The sequence below is a fragment of the Echinops telfairi genome, unplaced genomic scaffold (assembly GCF_000313985.2).
Source record: "Echinops telfairi isolate 266 unplaced genomic scaffold, ASM31398v2 ScPeMD7_17;HRSCAF=63, whole genome shotgun sequence".
Taxonomy (NCBI): Eukaryota; Metazoa; Chordata; class Mammalia; order Afrosoricida; family Tenrecidae; genus Echinops; species Echinops telfairi.
In genome coordinates, this window is record NW_022103914.1 from 322431 (window position 1) to 335995 (window position 13565).

The following is a 13565-nucleotide window of genomic DNA, read 5'->3' on the forward strand; positions in this document are numbered from 1 at the left end:
CCTTCTCATAAAGAGAGTTCTGGAAATCCCCTCTTCTCTCTGTGCCTTCACCTGCCTCCTGGCAGACCCTGGTTGCTGCCAGAGCTCTGGCAATGTTAACACTGCCATTGGATCCACACGACTGTGCACCCACCTGCCTGTGATTTTCCTGCACTCTGCATCATTGCATGTGACTGTGTGAGTCTGGAGAGGGACTTATGGACTACTATTGGACTTATGGACTTGATTTGTACTGGGCGGGGATGTTTTCTCAATACATAATTACTTCTTGATATAAACCTCTTTCTTATACATCTATGAGTGTCTCTGAATTTGTTTCTCTACCTAACCTGGCTTAACACAGTATGCAACTGCTAATTGTCATGTTGTTGTTGTTGCAGTTTTAAAACCTTTATTAGATAATCAGCCACTAGTTTTCATCCACATTGACTGTCTGTAGGTTTTTGAAAGTGGTGACAGGCACGTAGGTAACCAATGTGTAGAGCTTGTTCAGGGAATCTTCATCCTCATTACATTTCCTGGACAACCGCACATGGATACGGTATGGGACATTCCTGATTCCTTTGGGTAGACAGCTTTGCTGAGCCTGGTGTCGATTCGTACATCTGGTGTCCCCATCTCCTTCATGGCAAACTTCCGAATCTCCTTGAGCACCAGAGGGCACGCTTCTTGAAGCCCACGCCATGGATGTGCTTGTGAATGTTGATGGTGTGCTCTCTGGTCATGACCTCGTTGATAGCGGAACGGCCCTGCTTGTCACCGCCCTTTTTTGTGGGAGCCATTGTGCCATACCAGCCTGGAAAGGCTAATAGTAGGTTTTGACTGAAAGCAAAAAGTACCAGAAAGATGCTTACCTGTGTTTTGTTGGCTACTCAAAGGCAAATAATTGTGTAGATCATAGCAAACTATAACATTGAGGAGAATGGAAATTCCAGAGCACTTCCTCGTGCTCAGGTGAAACTTGTACAAGAGGCAGTCATTCAAGCAGAACAAGGGGCTAAAGCAGGGTTTAAAATCAGGAAAGGAATGCACCAGGGTTGTTTCTTTTGCTATACTGTATGCTGAGCAAATAATCTGAGAAAGTGGTGGACCCTAAGAAGAAGGATTGAAGGAAGGCTCATTAACAACTCTGATGGGCAGTTAGCTTAGAGAACTTGAAGGGCTTATTAATGACGATCAAATAATGTAGCCTTCAGCAAGGTTTGCCATTCAATGTAAAGAAAATCCAAATTCTCACAATTTGACCAACAGACATCATGATGAGAAAAGACTGAAATTGTCAAGGGTTTCATTTTACTTGGATCCACAAACAATGATCGTGGAAGCAGCAGTCAAGAGGTCAAATGACCTGTTGCCCTGGGCAAACACGCTGCAAAAGATCTTTTTAAGATTTTTGTTTTGTTTTGTTTTGTTTTTCTTTTTAAGATGTTGAAGAAAGATGTTACCTTGTAGACATAGGTGCACCTGAACTATGTCATAGTAGTTTTAATTCCCTCATATTAATGTGAAAGTTGAACAATGAATCAGGAATACCACAGAAAAGGCGATTTTGGTTTGGAAACAGCCAGAAGAACAAACAAATCTAGCTTGGAGGAATGCAGCCAGAATGTTCCTTAGGAGTAAGGATGAGGAGCCTTCAACTCCTGTACTTTGAACATGTTATCAGGGGTGACCACTATATTGATGAATGAATTGACACTGTGACTACAAGGGGCACTAATGAGTTGGATTGGACTGGGATTGGCCAATGTGAATCAGATAACCTACTGCTTACTATGTCAGAAATGACAAATTCAGAGGAGTAACGGAGACTTCATCCTCAAAAAGAACATCTCAAGAACTATCTTGAAGCACAATGCTGTCTGTGATAGGGTAGTAGCTATAGGTCTACAAGGAAGTCCAGTTAAATTACACACCAAACATTAAAGTTAGTGAGGAAGCAGTTGAAGAATTCTACCAATGTCTTCAGTCTGAAAGTGATCAAACATGCAATAACGATGCATTGATAATCATCGCCAAAATTGGAATGCAACAATTGGAAACACAGAAGAAAAACTAGTTGGAAAATATGGTCTTGGTAATAGACATAAAACTGGAGATAACATGATAGAATTGTGCAAGATCAATGACCTTACAAATGTATGGAGCCCTCGTGGTGTAGTAGTTAAACATTGGGGTGCAATCACATGGTCAGCCGTTCAAAACCACTAGCAGCTCCTGGGGCGAAAGACTGGGCTTTCTGCTCCCGTTAGCAGTTACCAGTCTCAGAACCCCACAAGGGAGTCACTGTAAGTCAATACTGCCTTGATGGCAGTAAGTTTAGTTTTTTGGTTTGGTATACGTGTACTTCACCAAATGGAATACAGAGGAATTAAATTGACTGCATCTATAGGATTATGAGATGGAGTTTTTCTACCTCTGTCGCAATGGATAATCAGGAAGTCCAATATCAAAAGCCACAACAAGGCTAGTCACTGACTATGGAACAGACCACCAATTGCTTATATTTAAGTTCAGGATGAAATTGAAGAAAGCTTAAACAAGTTTTCAAGAACCAAAATATGACCTTGAGTACATCCTATCTGAATTTGATTCATGAACACCAATGTCAGAAGTCCTGAGGAGCTGTGGGATGACATCAAGAACATGACACACAAAGAAAGCAAAAAGTCACTAAAGAGACATGAAAGAAAGAAAGGACAAACATAGATGTTAGAAGAGACTCTGAAGCTTGTTCTTGATTTGAGAAGCTAAAGTAAATGTAAGAAATGCTGAGGTAAAAGCAGAACAGAAGTTTTCAAAGGGCAGCTCAAGAAGACATTGTGCACAGATCTGGAGTTATAAAGCCAAAAAAGGAAAGACACTATCAGCATATCTCAAGCTGACATAGCTAAAGAAAAAATTCAAGTCTTGAATTTTCAGTATTACAGGATTCTATGTGCAAAATATTGAAAGATGCAGGAACTATCAAAACAAGGTGGAATGAATATAGAGAGGCGCTGGTTGACATTTAACCGTGTCAAGAAGTAGCATCTGATCAAGAATTTATGATACTGAAGGAAGAAGTTGAAGCTGCACCAAAAACATTAGCAAAACACAAGGCTCCAGGAATCCACAGAATACCCATTGAAATGTTTCACCAAGCTGATGAAACACTGGGAACACTCAGTCACTTACGCCAAGAAATCGGGAAAGCAGTTACCAGGCCAATCAACTTGGGGGCCGGGGGTGGGGTGGGTTATTGTTGTGTCCATTCTAAAGAAAAGTGACCCAGCAGAGTGTGGGAATTATAGAACACTATTATTAATACCTATGCAAGTAAAAGTTTGCTGAAGATAATTCAGCAACAGTCAGAGCAGGACTTCGCAGCGGCCAGAAACGTAAGCGGCCTTCAGACGAGGATGTGGAATGAAGCATGTCACTGCTGACATCAGATGGACCTGGCTGAACGTAGAGAACACCAGAACGAAACAGCTTTCCACGGTGTGGATCCTAACAAACTGTGGATCACATTTAGAAGAAAGGGAATCCCAGAGCCCTTCATCGCGCTCACGCGGAATCTATAGCTGGGCCATGAGGCCGTTGCTCCAACAGGACAAGGGGATGCTTTGTGGTTTCAAATCTGGAATGCCATGCCTCAAGGTTGTATCTGTTCACCACACATATTCAACACGGATGCTGAGCCGAGAATCAGAGAAACTGCACCGTATGGAGAATAATGCAGCATCAGCATGAGAAGGTTTAATAACCTACGATATGCAGCTGACACAACCTTGCTTGCTGAAAGGGAGGAGGTCCTGAAGCATTTGCTACCGAAGATTACGGACTACGATTCAATAGGATTGTCAGAGGAATTGATGCATTTGAATTAGGGAGCTGCTAAAGAATATTTAAGGGAGACCATAGATTGCCAGAACAAACAACTCTGTCTTAGAAGTGCAACCAGAATGCTCCCTCGAAATGAGGATGGGGAGACTTGTCTCACTTCGTTTGGATACATAACCAGGAGAAACCAGTTCCTGGAGAAGGGTTTGATTCTTGCTAAAGTAGAAGGTAGCATAAAAGAAAACCCTAGATAGGTTGAAAGAGAGGCCCTAACAATGGATTGAAACATGACAACAATTGTCAGATGGCACAGGACTGGGCAGTGTTTGGTTTTGTTATTAGTCATCAAAATTTACTGGATGGTACCTAACACCAGTAATAGCAACCATGTCAATACCTTTAAATATCTTTAATTCCACTACATTTCCCCATTGATGAGCATTTAGTTTGTTTCCATTTCTTTTTGTTTCACTCGTCCAAACACTGTTACTAGGGTCATCCTTGCATGTGTCTCTTAGATATTGCAAAGTGGAATTATTTGATGGCTCTTTGATTTTTTAATGATACTGACAAATTGATGGCACCAATTTATTTTTCTCAGGCAATATATGACAGGGTCTATCTCCCCAAGGATTCGGCAATGCTGAACATTATCAATATTTTAATCACTGTTTTGATCTGAAAGACAAAATAACACTCCATTGTGTGAATTTGCAGTTCTCTGATTATTGGTGAAGTGGGGATTTTTTCCCCCAAGTTTCAGTGAGCATAGATGATACCACTTTTGTTCATTTTTCTAATAAGCTCTTTTTCTTTTACTTACTAAATTCCATAAAGTATTTTGTAAGAAATACGTCTTATACGAATCATTAGCCTACATATGGCAATTATTCTTCCAACTTATGATTGGTCTTTTAATTTTGTTAATGACACCATTTCATATGCTGAGGCTTATTCTTCCAACTTATGATTGGTCTTTTAATTTTGTTAATGACACCATTTCATATGCTGAGGCTTTTCATTCTGATGTAGCCAATTTTATCAATCTTCCTTTCTTAATACCATTTTACAATTATTCTTCCAGTCTATTGTTAGTCTTTTAATTTGTTTATGACACTATTGTGTGTCTGAGACTTTTCATTGTGATATCGTTAAATGTATTTGTCTTTTCCTTTCTTACTGTCTTGTTAAAGAAAGCCTTCTGTAGCAAATAGAAGCTGATTGCTTAGATATCAGAAGCTCCATGTGGTTTCCATTGCCTACAGGTCATCTCTGAGTCTCATTCCCCCTTCTTGATTACCACCTGGTCATCCCTAGTCACTCTCCTGTCAGAGGCAATCTCTGGTCTTTCGAAAGTTCATTTATTCATTCAATGAATACTGAGTATGAGTACTTGCTGTCAGCCAGGCATTGTGCTAGGCTTTGGTTAAGCGTTAATAAATAAAGCAGAAAAGACCCCTGCCCTCGTGAACCCACAATCTAGTGGTGGAGACTCCATTCAACAAGCATGCTCTCTCCAGATGGGAGTGAATCGGATGAAAGAGCCAGACTGTAAGAGAGGATGGGTGACGGGGCTTCCACCACGCTGACCTGACCGCCAAGAGCACTCACCCATGCTCATCCTAATTGTCAGGTCCCTATGCGGTTTCTTTCGTCCTAGTTCACCAGCATCTCTTTGGTCTGTCTTCCTCCCTCTCAGGCTCATCACCCCTCACAGACTCCACTTTGCCTGTGATTCCTTCTCTCCAGGCTGCTCTGCTGACTTAGCATGCTGTGAGTCCCTCTTGCTCCAAGAAACAAAGTTCTGAGAAAACTGAGCCAACAGCCAGGTGACAGAAAAAGAAACTCCTAGCATAAGGGATTTGGAGCAGGTAGGGGTGGAAAAATCACTCTGGGGCTGTCAAATGAACCTGATCCAGATAAAACCCTCTGTGCTTAGATGGAACAACAGATAGTGAAGTAAATAAAAGTATATTTTGAGCACTATTTGAAGCAGCGGCACGTAAACACCTCCTATACGAGGGAGTCCCTCATGGCAGTGAGAGTCATTTGAGATCTTATCTCAAAGTCAAACCTGAATATTTAAACGATGAAGAAACAGAAGACAGCTTGGAGTCAATTAATGCGTGCTTTCACTATCACCAGAGTTGGTCAAATAAACTCTTATAAACTAAAATGACAGAAAGGGTCTCCAGGGTCTTCTCCAGGGGTCAGAGCCTGGCATCGACCACCATCAACTCTACCCTGGACAGATTGCTTAGCCTTACTCACTCCGGTGCTTAAAGTGTGGATAGCACTGCCCCTCCTAGGATTGACTAGATGCTAGACACATGGTAGGCATTATACAGTTGGGATTTTTTTCCCCCCTCAGCACTTAACTCAGTGCTTAGCACATCACTTTATGTTATTGTTGGATTAGAGTCTGAGGATGGGGTAAGCAGCATGCTCAGCTTCTAACCAAAAGGTTGGACATTCAAGTCTATTCAGAGATGCCTCAGAAGAAAATCTGAGAAATCTATTTTTTTTTAAATGAAGAGAGAAATCAGTCACTGACCGATTTGTAGGGGTCATTGACCTCTAGAGCACATCTTCACGCACATCAGAGTCGACTTGACTGCCACTGGTTAGCTGGCTGGCATGGTTTGACTAGCTGTACTTTTATGACGGGGACGATGAGGCTGCAGCCTGGAGAGAAATGAGAGTGTGGCTCCCTGGCCCCGCAGAGGGTCTCAGAGACCTGCCGCTTGGTTCTGCAGACAGGGACTCCCCGAGTTAGAAACAATCTGAGTTAGTCAGGCTCAGGTACAGCCTCACGCACAATTGAGTTTCTCCAGGGACCAAGCCCGAGTGCCTTGATGGATCTCTTTCTCTTCCACAGAGTTAAAGAAGCAGAGAATAATTTGAATCATCTTTATTTAAATAAATAAATATTTAAATATCTGGGGGATGCTTATGAGCAGGCTGAGCTCAAAGGGAAACTCGAGTTGGCTGGAGAGGCTTCAGCAACCACCGGGTCCCAGATCCAGTGCCCCTTCTCCAGACCAGCTCTCAGGCCCCATAGCCCGGTGGTCCCCAGTCCACTCTCACGTATTGCCTGTCTGTCTCACCAGTCCCAGTCACGAAATGCCAAATCATGGACTGGTCGATGACCCAAAAGTTGCTGGTTCAAATCCAGCCAGTCATCTAATTCCAAATCCTTCTGAAAAGGTTCTAATCTGCACATGTGGAATCACTATAAACCAAAACCAACGCGATGCCAATTAGTTGCTGTGGTTGCTTGGTTTTCAGTCGTATGTGAACGCTGTGCCCAAGAACCTGGCATCTGGGCAGCAGGGGGATCCCTTGAAGCTGCTTTCAGTCCCAAACCAACCTACCAAGAAACAAGAAAGTATTCTGTGAGAGTGAGATTCTGTAGGTCTCCCTACCCCCAAAATAAGGCTCATCTTAAAAAAGACTGGACAATGTGATAAACCCAAGAGATTGCTTCCTACCGTCCAGAGAAATAAGGTCATTTTTTTTCTTCTCAAAAGTGTCTAAGCCACAACTGGAAAGGAAATGTGTTGTCTGGGATGATCTTTTTCTTAGGGATCAGCCAGCAACCATTTAAAAATTCAAGAATGGGAACAGAAATGAACACTCTTAGACATGAGCTTGATGCATCCTGGTTCAGATCAGGGCTGCAATGATAAGATAGTTAATGCTGAGTTCACCGCTGCGGGGTAAGACAGTAAGAGGGGGAGAAAAAAAAAGGTGTATTTCCTGAAAGCTAAAGAGTAGGCTCGCCCTCTAATCCCAGGCTGCATTATCCTGACAAATAAGGAAGTTATGCTTATTAACAGAAGCTAATAAGATTGCCCCACTTTAAATATCCTGAAGACTACTGCTTTCCGTTCTAGCATCAAGATGTGGTGGGCAGCTTAGCGTTCTGTCCTGCCCTGTCCTTCACCACCAGCTGCAGCCTGTGGCCATGGCTGACCAGGGCACCGCGCCACGGGATGGATGCATCTTTCTTCCAGTTCATGGCTAGAAGGACAGCCCCATGTTGCAGGAAAGTACCATTTTGTCTTATTTGGTGTAATGTGGTTCTGGGCTGTCACAAACTATCCTGATTCGGAGGCTAAGAAATATGATGTTCTTCTTCGTCCCTGGAAATGGGACCGGCATAGATTGCCCTATTTAATCACAACAATAGCACTAACTGAAGACGGCAGACCATAGCAGACAATGCTCGTCCTTTTCATGACCCTGGGACCAGCCTCGGAAGACGGAGCGCGTAGTAGCCCCACTAACTAGAGTGGGTCTGTGGAATTAAACCACCATGTATGACCTTGATTCTAAAGTGCACCCCTCCTCAACGCATCCCATCCTGGCCGCCTCCCCCTGCACCGGGAGGGGAAAGCATATTCCTATTTTAACAATTGGCACTAGAATTCCTCAGAGGGAGAGAAAAGCTCGTTGCAGTGCTAGTTCAAACCAACCACCTTATACTACTGAAATTTTGAGGATGGAGGAAGATGGGGAAGCCTGTGTGGCATGGAGCAGGAGGGGAAGAGACACGGCGCTGCAGCTGCGCAGACTCAGAAAGAGGCAGAGAACGGGTTGCTAAGAGGCCAGGAAGGGGGAGGGAGGGACAGAGGAATGAAAGTCCTCTGTGGTGTAGATAGAAGGTGGTTCAGGTTCACCATGTATTTATTCAACACACCTGTGATGAAAATCCAAGTACAATCTACTACTGCGACCTTTCCACAAAACGTCATCTCCAAAGCATTTTAAAAAGCAACTATATGTTACTTTCTCAAGCATTGTGAAGAACCACAGAGGAGTCTGCTGAGTCGTTTGCCAGTGTTCCGTGTGGAAACCTCACTCTTTGAACCGCACTCACCTGTAGCGGACTGAAGGCGCTGACAGGCGCCCTTGTGCTGAGGCTAAAACACCCAGTGTCAGAAGAAGCAGATGACTGCTCTCCCAAGGTTCCAGAACTGGCACTCATTGGAGTTTGGTTCAAGTCTCTTGCCTTGAGGTGCCTGATGAAAGGTGGCCTGGAACTATCGTATATTTACTATCTTAATACTCCACTTGCCCGGGGGATGATTTATAATGTTCTCTGCCATAAAATGATAATGATGTCTCTAAACTGAACCAGGCACATATATAAACCATAGATACATAAGTGGATTTTGAGTCTGCACTTAATTCTTGCCCCAATTTAAGAACAATTAGTTCGTAGGACATGGTTTTACTCCTTGCTCAATCTCCTGAGTAGATCCCTGAAGATGTGGATGCTACACCAAAGTGAGGTGAGGAAACCAGATGGTCCCTACCTGTCAGAAGGAGTACCTATCAGAAAGGCTTGTCTTCAAACAAGCAACCATCTGAGATATCAACAACTAAGTCCACAGGGAAGAAGCACACTAGCTTGTGTGATCCAAGGAGTGTACATTATAAAATCTAAATCCAAAGGAGGGAATCATATCAGACCATAGATTGTGAACACCTGGTATGCAGAAGCCTATGTATGACAGTGGAAGCCCAAGATCCATTTGCAGTCATTGATGAAGTCTCTGGTGAACTCCCTCTGTGCATAGTGGAGGAATGTGAATAGCCTTGCTTTCAGACAGAGACCATTTTAAAGTCTATAGTAGCAAATTTAGTCAGGATCCAATGCAATACCTTATCATTTGATCTCTCTTTTGACCGATTTTAAAGTTGTTTTCAGTTTTTAATATTTTCTGTTTTCTCTTTGAGGTTTTTTCTAGTCATTGCTGTGTGGGGATTTTGTTTGCTTCCTGCTTGTATTTTGTATGATTTTCGGTATGAAATCCAGGGTAGATAGATCTATAGAGATGTAACTGGATTGAGAATTGCATAAGGACATGGCAGGGGAGGATAGAAATAGGGAGCTAACAACACTGAGTATGAGAAGGAAATGCTCCGAAATTGATTGTGGGGATGATTGCACAAATCTTCTTAATATCACTAAACAATTAAGTTGCATGATTAGGGAAGTATATGCCAATAAAACTGAAAAATAAACCTGTCAGGAATATGGCCTGTGGAACACAATTTCAACTCTAAAGATTGTGCAGATGAACTGCATTGAAGTAGAAAATCTGAATTAACTGAAATTAACCAGGAAGGCTAAGTGTTCTCCTCCGGAAAACAGTTGCAGTTTTTATTTACACGGCGACTTGGGCGGAGGGGTGGGGGCGGGGTGAGCACCATTGACTAGACGGCGGTGGGTTTGGTCTGATTCCTTTGGAACCGGGCAGGGCTGAGTGAGATCTCATTTCCACCACTAAGAACTATGGAATCCTGAGACAGAAATTAAGATTACCTATAGAAATATTTGAAACTTTGGATTTTATTTTTTATACCTGAATTTATAAAAAGAAACAAATAAAAACCATTAAAAAATAAGACCTAATTGAAAGAATTTGATAAACACTTAAAGACTGATAGTTGTCATATCTTCTTCATGTTGTTATACCATCTATAAATGTAAAATATCAATTTTAAAACTCAACTATATTTCTCCTTTTGTAAGCTCCTATTAAGTATGTTCTTTATTCCTTTTATTTTAAATCTTCTTGTGTGATTTTACTGTTTGTGTGTCTTTTGAAGCAGTATGTAGTTTAATGTCTGCCTTTTAATAATTTATTATGATTAATAATGTGTTTGGTCTAGTCCAATAATCTTTTATGTCCTCCATTTCTTATATTTTACTGTTGGGTCTCCATTGCATACTTCCTGTTCTTTTGTTGCTTAATGAAGTTTCCTTTGTTCTTTTCATTTCTTTTTTCTCTAATGCTTTTTAAAAGATCATCTCCTAACCTTTTTTTGTTGCTACCATAAAACTGGATGGAGAAGATTTGCAAATTGTGTCTTTGGCTCAGCTCCATCTCCACTCCACAACTTGGGAGCGTCTCCAAATCCTCCTCCCAGCTGGAAAAGGAGGGGAATGACTGAAAACATGAAAGTACTGATAGAAACAAAGAGAAGGAACCGAAGCAGAGCTCCCAGGAGGATGTGTGACCTCTGCAGCTCTTCTACCCCTGCCTTAGCTAGTGCTATACTTTTGCAAGTGGTATCATAGCTAGTTCTAGTTCCAGTTAGGAAGTTGGACGAAATGTTTACACAGAGTGAATCGGGGGTGGCGGGGGTGGGGTAGGTGGAGTGATAGTTCCCAGTTTGGCTTCAGAAAGCTAAACTTGTAAATTATACTCACCCTCCCTACTCTTTTTTTTTTTATTGTGATTTGGGTGAACGTTTAAGAACAAATCAGTTTTTCTATTCAACATTTCATGCACAAACTGTGTAGTGCCATTGAACACCACTCCCACAATATAACAGTGCTCGGCCCACCTACTCCCTGTGTTTTCTGTTTCCAATCTTCCTTATTCCTACCTTCTGATCTTTGTCCTTGTGCAAATGCTGCCTTTTTTTTTTAATCTTGAATGCTTGATTGTGCTAAGGGGTGTGTACCTCTGTCTGGGGTGTTACTGCTCATCTTGTTGATGGGTCTATTGTTTGAAAATTGAGCTACAGGGATGAGTTCAGTTCTAGGCTTGAAGCATGGTTAAAGCCATAATCTAAGCTGGCATGGTAGGAAATATTCTTGTACTTGAGTCTTTAGGGTGATTTTGTTGTTCAGCATCACTAATACAGACGGGCCATCTGGCTAGATTGCAGAAGCTTGTCTTGAGCTATAACGACAGCACTGGTGACACAGGATGGACCATCTTCTGCCACAATGTGCAGTTCCTCAAAGAGCAACCTAAGCTGGATGTCAGCCTTTGACCATCAAATTTCCGGGATTATGGGCAAGGGCATGGACCCTTGTTATGTGCCATGACCAAAATTGCTCAGTCGCTGAGATAGGAATGAAAAGGTGGATTCTCTCAGTTTTACAAAAAGAAGAACTTGAATGCTTCAACCAGGAAGAGAAAAAGAACCATTCACTTTGACCATGGTGGATTTCAGTAAGTTTATTTCCCAAGTCTGATAGCTGTAAACCACTCTCTGGAGGAGTAAGAGAATATGAATGGATCCCAGCACAGCTAAATTGGTAAATTTAGGTGCTGTTTAGTGAGACTTGAGCCTGGCTGATGAGCCAAGGATGGCATGTTTTATGAAAGTTACCTGTCAGGAAGCACACTTCTTCACTTAATGGTTAGAAGCCCTGCCAAAAGTGCTAAGATTCTGGTAACGAGTCTACTTTTCCTTGCTCTGAAATTTTCTGCCTCATTTTTCCTAGATGCTGAAAGCTCTAAATGTAAGGGTGGGTGTATGTGTCTGAGAGAAATTTCTAATGTAAAATATACTAATGAGTAACAGTCTCATGTTATTTGGATGACTATTACATATGGTCTACTTATAATTTTTTATCAGAGAGTGTAACCTTGAGAGGTTTCTTGCTGAGTCATTTTATAATGACTGGTGCCTTTTTTTCTCAGCTATAAACCATAAACACTAATAGTAATCGCTGGCAAAAAAAAAAAAAGAGGAATATTTCAGTGTGGTTGGCCGGGTAGCTGTCTTCCACATTTCTATAGCATGACCAATGAGTGTTTCCAGTGTGATATTAGTTTGCTTTTTAAAACCAATGCCTTCAGATCAGTTTCAGAAGGTTTTTTTTATGACAGCCATCTTTTATTTCTTCCCTATCTTGTTCTTCATATATAATGTCCCATGATATCATCTCACAACCTGTCTGGTCTTTGATCATTAGTGTTAAATGCATCAAATCTATTCTTGAGATGACCTCTAAATTTAAATGGGATAAAATCAAAGTTGTACTTTAGTGCTAGAGAACCAGATATATATGAAAGAATTTAACAATTCTACAAATTCTGAGGTATTTTAGCTCAGGGAACATTCTTGATTGGAATTGGGGCAAAAAAGAAACTTGAATTTCCTCCAGGAAAATATGTATGTTATTTCCCGGTGACAGAGAGAAGCTAAAACTATCCCCTGGAATTCACTGTTCTGATTGGACCTTGCTCTCTGGATCATGTTGGTAAATCCAAGATGTTCCCCAGTTATGATTCACACCTTAAAATCATCTTCATGAATTCAGTATTGCTTATAAGTTGATGGAAAGATCAGCCTTAGGAGCCAGCTGATGTTCATGCAATGTTTTGTTTGTTTGTTTATTAACATTTTTAAAAACATGCTGCTAAATGAGTGGAGATTTACAGAACAGATATTATTTTCACATTTAACTATTTATAGTTTTTCATCTCATTCATTGCAAGCCCTTCAAAGTACAATCACTTATCCCACTTCCTCCTGTGTCTCGTGTGTCCATTCCTCCTTCTTTCCTACCCCTCCCGAACCTTGTCCTTGGGGAATGCTGCCTTTTGATACTTCACTAATCGAATGGTCACCCTATAGACTTACAGAGCCACCTATATTTTTGCTGATAATTGACTAGTGGGAATGAATTCAGCTTCAGATCTGAAGTATGACAAAGGGCCATACTCTCAGTAGTTCCAGCATTTGAGTTTAGTTTCATATTCCACCACCCCACCCACTTTTTCCAGAACCTTCTAACGTGATCCCATTCAGAGCAATTGGGAATGCTAGCTGAGTATAATCCAATCTTTTAGGCCTCCGAGTGGTAGAGACTGATGTTTGCCTGGTCCATTAGTCTATTGAACTAATTGTTTCCATGTATCTTTTGATTTTCATCGCTCTTATTGTTGCTGGATAGGAAGAAACCTTACATGACTGCTTGTGAG

General features: G+C 41.6%; 1 pseudogene; it reads right to left on the reverse strand.

Annotated features, from left to right (window-relative positions):
- Nucleotides 1–409: 409 nt before the first annotated feature.
- LOC101643849 lies at nucleotides 410–782 on the reverse strand (annotated as a pseudogene).
- Between the last annotated feature and the right edge of the window lie 12783 nt (nucleotides 783–13565).